The following is a 7,332-nucleotide window of genomic DNA, read 5'->3' as shown; positions in this document are numbered from 1 at the left end:
AAATGCAAATCAATCCTGCCAAGTTCAAGGTGAATGGCAACCTCATTTGTGGGGGAAGGGAAGGCTGGATTATTGCTTTAAAACCAGGTTAATTTTTTAGGACCATAGCCGAGCATGAACTTTCCAGTCTAAAATGGTAATTTCTTCTCTCTTCAGCTTCTGTAAAAGGAACTGCCTTGTCACTGTTGGCTTGTTTGTGGGAGCCTGAGCTGGTCTAAGGCTAGCAAAAATTACCTTAAGAATTCCTGGAGAAACTTGGAAATCAAATGCTAATGTGCAAATGCTAAGAGGAATGGGGAATCTCTTATACTCTGTGGGAAGCCTGCTCAGGAACCTAGATAAATAAAGGGAGACTGTGAAGATCAAGAACAGATTAGAAGTTTTGATCTGAAAGATAGAAGCCAAGCATGGCTATAAATGTGCAGATCTTAGAAACTGTTAATGACTGATGCAGGTTCGGTTTGGAAACTGATATTCAGCATGCCTTCACATCTGCAGAACGGGGTGAGGCTGGCCAGGAGGAAGTAAGAGTGGATTAGGGACATTGCACAGAAAAATCTGGGAAAAATAAGTAAAAAGAACATGGTGATGAGTGAAACTAAAAGGTTATGAATAAAAGGTAATTTTCACCAGAAGAAAACAAAACAACCACTAATGCATAACCGTAAGCTTTGAGTTAATACCAAATCAGCAAAAAAGGCCTTGTTGGTAAGATCCTCTGCCTGGCCACAGTGAGAGATTATAAACTGTAAAATGGTCTGATCTAAGGAAGGAATCTCCTGGCTTTTGTTATTAACAGACACGTGTGGCTAGGACAACTCTTCTTTTTTTTGGGGGGGTGGGGGGGGGTGGGGGTTGCAGAATCTAGTTGCTAGGATGTGTGGGAATAAAACATTCCTAGATTTCACTTAAAACTTGTATTAAAACTAACTGGACTCTAGCCAAAAAAATGGAATTATAATAACTTAAGATCTCAAAAAAAAAAAGTTTTGATGTAAAACAGTTTTGCTGCTTACATCTCTCTCACTGCAGCCTTATCTAGCAGATGCAAATCTGGAGTAAAATCAGCTAAATGAAGTTGAATATGGTTAGAATTTCTATTGCATAATGTTAATGGACTGAAATAAGCAGGAATGAGGAATACAATACCTTAATTGTTACCTTTTTAAGTTCCAAGTAGAGACAGCCAAGAACTTAGAAAATATAATTCTTACCTTGTAATGCAGTTATGTCATTGCTAGTAGTTTTGAACCTCTAGATGCAGTACAAAGATGAGCTAATTCATTGTTAATTTCTTTTTCTGTTGTGCATATGTGTTGAAGTTGCTTTTCTTTTCTGACTTCTAAAAGTTAAAAAAGCAAGATGGCATGTGTTAATGTATAGATAAGAGTCTATATAAAAACATGACTTGCATTTAACACTTTGCATTAGATTATCTATATTTCTGACTAGTCTTTTTGCAAATACCGGTATTTCAATTTTCTTTTTTTTTTTTTTTTAGAGTAAGGTTCAGACAAGTCTGTATTTTGTCAGTTTCTGGTTTTTAGTAAAGCTCATCTGCAACATAACTGCAACCATTCAAACTAGGATAAATATGTATCTTCATGTAATTGTAAGCCTGTTTAGCTAATAATATAAATAATATAATAAATAAATTAGCCTGTTTAGCTAATAATATAAAATAATAAAATAATATAAAAAATATAATAAATAAACAGGTATGTAAACTGTACCTGTTTCGGTTCTTCAGTGTTATTAACAGTAATGACTTGGCTTGCATAGTGCTTGACCTAATGCCTGGAAAACGGTTTTCGTGTTTCTGCTTATGTGTCTGGACTACAGCTGCAGTTCTTTTGATAGCACGCTTCTTTTAAACTGCTATTTGTGATGCCTTATCTGTCTTCAAGTTTTGAGTTTTTTATAATATAGCACGTCTCTTTGATCCCCCAAGCATATCTTCCTTTGACTTGCCTTGCGCTGGTCTTCATATAAACATCCCTTACTCAGAAACATAACTGGATGCAATTTGAATGAAGCATTCCCCCCCTCTGTTAACCCAGAGTGAGGGCTGCCACCTAATTAAATAATCTTCTGCCCTGACCCTTTACAGACTGTAAGCAGCTTTTCCTAGCAAAGCAAGTAGGCTCTTGGGACAGTGCAGTAAAGCTTCAGAATACATGATTTTTAAGCATGTGCATATTCTCATGGGCTCCAGTAGTGTGTTATAAAAATAAGTAAGTTCTTTCACTTCTTTGATGCTCTAGAAGGAGAAAAGGAAAACCACCGTCTTTGGCTTTGAGGGAAAGTGCTTTCATCTATAGTGGGTGGGAGAAGCAGTATTTTATCAGCACAAGAGGAAGCCTTTTTAGATAGAAATTAAAACTGTCCTTTCTCAGCATCTGTGAATTGCCCTGTTAGGTCTTGAACTCTAATGTCTGTAAAAGCGATGCACCATATTGATTACTCTCATTTCATTTGTAATAACAGGTAGGATAATAAGCAAATCTGAAGATACAATACTGAGTAGAACTGACAAATGGTTGGAAAGATAAAGCGTGCCTCATTATATCTCCTTTACACCTACATCTGTCGTTTCAGTTGAAAGAAATCAAAGGGAATCTGCCCTTATTTTCTTGCATATTTGTGAAAGTATGTATAAATTGCCAGGATTTGGGAGGAGAGGGAGATGATGCTTTTCAGATCCAGTAAGGCACAGCTGAAAGAACTGGTCAAATGAGAGGGTAGGGACACAGGAGAAGGCTTTTTGCTTTACCTAGAAAACGAAGAATACGGCTCTCCTTAAGACCAGAAGAAAGCTGTGGGTCACAGAAGCCTTGTGAAGCTGTAGGTTAATGGGGTAGTTTTGGGTTAACTGTTGGCTCATTTTGCATCACTGCAGGATATTGGATTTTAAATTGCTAGAGCATGTGTAGATGTATGATTGTCTCTAGCACATGTGCTTTTACTGAGACAGTGGTTGTAAATACTTCTGATCTGTGGATCTTGCTGCCCAAGGTGGTGTGAATTAAAAGTCCTGATAGCAGGATTATTGCTTCGGGTACCCTTTTCAGCTCTTGGTGGTAATTAACAGCCCCCAGAGACTTGAAGCTAGAGACTGAAAATCACTGCATGAAACTTGGTTGTTGGTTTTTTTTTTTTTAACTGGGTTATAAAGAGTGGTCTTCTGATTTCCTAACCTTACTGCCAGTTCTGGCTAGGATAAACTGGGGATAAAAATGCATTTGATATCTTTGACACTGTGCCTATAATGGCAGAAGATATCAGATAGCTCCCTACAGAACAAATATATGGAAACAATTTGCAAGAAAGATTGAGACTAAAAGGTTACATTTTTCTTGAGACTGTGCTGTTTGCATAATAATTTCATGTAGTGATCTTATTTGCCTAGCAGCTGATAAGATTTCTTGATGGCATCCAGCTGTAGCTACGCTTGGTATAATTGGCCATTTTTTCCTGACGACTTTTGTTCTGGGGAACCCTTAAGAGCTGTGGGCTGACTGCTCAGAGACCTTGCAACAACTGAGGTAAGTGCTGCAAGCAGAAATACAGTGATTTATGGTTTTTTTTCTTCCACTGGTGTGCTTGCCTACCACTGTTTTAACGGCTTGCTGCTTTTGTTTAACTCTGCTAGAGATACACATGTGGCAGTCTGACTTGTGAAGTTCTTATCTTCCTGCAGTAACTGAGTAGGCAGTAGAGATTGGCCTGCACAGGATATTAATGAGCTATTAATGTATGTAACTTCAATCTTGTGGAAACAATTACTTGAATTATTTTAAGTTGGTACCTGTTTTATTACTGGTCATGTGTTGGCTGACAGGTTCAGGTTTGGGCCAGTATAAATTCTGAAGATGATGACTGAGGTAGCAAACTAGACCTATAATTTAATAGTGAAACAGTGGAGTCTGAACTGGAACAATGCCAGAAGTTCTAGTTCTTTTTTTTTTTTTGTTATGGTAGAGAGAAAATGAGAATTGCTTGATTGTTGATCCCCTAACAGTTTGAGCTGGGGACAAATTTTGAAAACTAGTAAGTAACCTGACTCAAAACTAATCAAAATAGATGTTGTTGTCATGTGGAGTACCTTTTAATGTATCAATATCTGTTGCAGGGAATTTAATGAATGTAGCATCAATTTTTGTGTCTGTTAACCCTTTTTGTTGTCATGTAAAAGAAAAAGAATTGCATTAACAAATGCTGTCTGTGGTGTGATATGGTAAATTGCATCCATCTTAGCTGTGCATTTTTCCATAGCTTTGATTGCTGTGCTTTCAGCACTCATGTAATCTGTTTTCATTTACAGTGCAGTCATCTGTGTGAAAAATTAAGCAGCTTGTTAGAGCTGTCAAGGAAAACATGATGCAGCATGATCAGATGTATTCATGTAAATGTTCAAGGCCCCCTCAGCTGAGGAGATGAGACCACACTGAGGTAAGCACCATGCGTGTGTGATTCTCCGTTGTGTGCCTCTGTTCCATGCAGAGACTTTCTTAGGAGTGTGTTAAAGAAAATGTATTTTGAATGAAGAAATGTAAAGTGCTGAAGCTGCTAAGTGGCAGAACCAGGCCTTGTCACTTGTATGGCCCTAATCCAAGGCTGATTTAAAACTCAGTCAAGTTAATCAGTGGGAGAATAGAGAAAAAATAGATGATCAATTTGTATACACAGGTGCTTTCAGAAACACAGGTGTTTTTTAAAAAATTAGTATATGTGAATAGGAATTGCTTGTTCAAAAACTAGGTGTGCTTGAAGGATTGTGTGAGTTAAAGCAGGCAGAAAGAAGATCGTGATCCGAGGAGGACTTTGGAACTGAGGCAGAGACTGGAACCAAATAGATAAATCAACTGGGACAGGGTCAGGTGATGGATTTGCAGAACTGACAAGACCAAAGGAAACTTCTAGAAACTTCAGATGTTGGCTAATGATTTGATAAGTGTATATAAGCTGTGCTGTATCCCTTTGTTCTTTGCCAGTCACTGAGGTGGTGGCCCAACTCTGAGTTGTGATTGAAATAAGCCTAGTGATACACATGGCTGTGTGAATTTTGCCTTTAACAGAGTGTATATTGAGGACAATGTGGTTTGTAGTTTCAATTTGAGACACAGGACAGAGTGTAACCCCGTATGTCAACTAGGTCTGTTTGCCACAGGATGTGATTTTTTTTTTTTTTTTGCCACAGGAATTCAGAAGTGCATCTAAGAATTGCCAAGGAACTAATTTGATGCTAACACAGAATACAACCTGTGTGTATATAACAGGTTTTTACTACTTTAGACATGGTGAAACTGGTTTTGGTGATGCTGTTTCCTTGAAGTTTAAAGCACCTAGTCTGTCACTTGTGCCTGTCTGCCAGTGTTTGGATCACTGTTGAATACTGTTTTTTTCATACCGTGGTAGACTTTGAATATTCTGGATCTGCAACACAGGACTAGAAAATTGCCTTAGCACTTTGGTGGTGGGTGAAGTTTCAGTCCTGCTTTGTTGCTTTCAGTAGAAGAGTGAAATTACTCTCGCGCTGCTGGATGGGGATTCTGTGTTTTGTTCCCATAAAGCAGGTTCAAGTCCTGAATCCAAAGTGTTTGGACATCCTAGGTTTTATCCTTTCCCCTCGATGCCAGAAGGGATAGATACTGCTGCTGAATGCTTACACTTTGCACTTTTAGCATAGTACGGTCACCTAAGGAATCATAAAAGATGTAGCTTCCTGACACCCTCCTCTTCCTTAGAGAAACAACAGTTGAAAGACTGCAACTTTTTTTTTGTGCAGAGTCAATACAGCTGCTGGGAGCTCTTGCTTTGCACAGAGGTTAAAGAATCCCTTACAGGAATTAACACTGATTAACAGCCAGTCCAGCCAAGTTATAATCTGAAGATTTTGTGTGACTTAAATCTTTGGGCCTTCAGGTTGCAAAAGAGTGCCTAATTAAAAGGGGCACTTGCCAGGGACGAGGTGCAACTTGTTACTGTGATATGCTGTAAATCATGATGCTTCTGCTTCATACCTATTTGACAAAGTACCATTTACTTCCTGGTGTGGAATGGATTTATAACTTTAGTGGATTTAGCATTAGCTTCTCATCAATCATCCTGTCACTGAACTTCCCACAAGAAATTCCCCGTAAGGAAAAAACAGAGATTTTCCTTTTCCGGAAGGACATGCAGAGTTTCCAGAGGAGATTTCAAAAGTCAGAATAAAGGCATTTGCTCATATTATCATATCAGACTTCCCCCGCTACTTCTCTTTCCCTGCAGACCAAAGGTATGCATAATGAAAGTGAAGTTCCTAAGTAAATACCATGACACTTTGGGTGAGCTAGTCATACAGTACTAGTTTTCCCCTCTCAGTCAACAAGGAAGAATTCTGCTTTCTGGAAATTGTGCATTTTATTTTGCAGCCTGCTTTGCACACTGAAAACAACTTTGAATTTTGTACTATGAAGTGCCACCACTGGAATTTTCCTACAGCCCAAACAATTTTACCACTGGATGATAATCTCCTCAGATGTGCTGTCCCTAGTTTAAGCACCACATATCATACAACAAGACATACTCCAGGCACTCCTCAATGTAGAGTCTAGTTTCAAAAGACCTGCTCCTGTAAGCCTTGTCTGTGGCAGGAAGAATAAGGCTAGTACTAGTTCTAATGCTTTTCAGCTGGTGGGGAGCTCAACAGAACATTTTGTGACATGGGTGCATATGTTTATGCATAAAAAACCAAATGGAGATTTAAGAGGACAGTATCACACAAAAAAGAATAGTACAGATTATTCGTTATCAGGGTAATACTTATGTGGTGAGACTATTTGTGCTGAAAAAAATCATATCTGTGTGTAAAGAACTTCAACTTTATATCTCCTCCCATTCAGCTGGAGTTGTCACATGGCCCTTTCTATAGACATAGGGATAGCTGGTAAAACTGCAATGGAGAGTTAATGCACAGGTAGGCGAAGTACGCAAGTGTATTTCGCAATGCTGTGAGAGCTCTGTAATGCGTGTAAATCTTAGTATTAAAAAAAAGTATGGAAGCTTGTTTAGTGTTGTAATAAGCATGTTGCCTCCGACTAACTGCATGGATTGGAAACTGGACAAAGGTTTACTGAGATGTATACAGTTCTGCTGGACCTGTGGATGAGGCAGTACTGCCATTCTGAGAAACCTTCTTAGTGTAGTTGCAGTCAGTGCCTTTGTCCTGTTACAGCTCATGCCAGTTTTGGACTAGAATAAACAACGCTGTGGTGGCTCTTTGGTCAACGTAATTTGCAGTCTTCTGGCTGACTTCTACTCACAGGAGTATTTTGCTACCTTCCGTTG

At 38.7% G+C, this 7,332-nt stretch overlaps 1 long non-coding RNA gene across 1 annotated transcript; it reads left to right on the top strand.

Moving 5' to 3' along the window:
• Positions 1-1,712: 1,712 nt before the first annotated feature.
• On the top strand, positions 1,713-5,425 carry LOC121090322. Its single transcript, XR_005828523.1, has 3 exons — positions 1,713-3,545; positions 4,325-4,452; positions 5,201-5,425. It is a non-coding gene; the product is annotated as an uncharacterized LOC121090322 (long non-coding RNA).
• The last annotated feature ends 1,907 nt before the right edge of the window (positions 5,426-7,332 follow it).

Source organism: Falco naumanni, chromosome 6 (assembly GCF_017639655.2).
Source record: "Falco naumanni isolate bFalNau1 chromosome 6, bFalNau1.pat, whole genome shotgun sequence".
NCBI classification, from domain to species: Eukaryota; Metazoa; Chordata; class Aves; order Falconiformes; family Falconidae; genus Falco; species Falco naumanni.
Note: the sequence above shows the minus strand (reverse complement) of the source record. Positions and strands in the feature narration are given on the sequence as shown.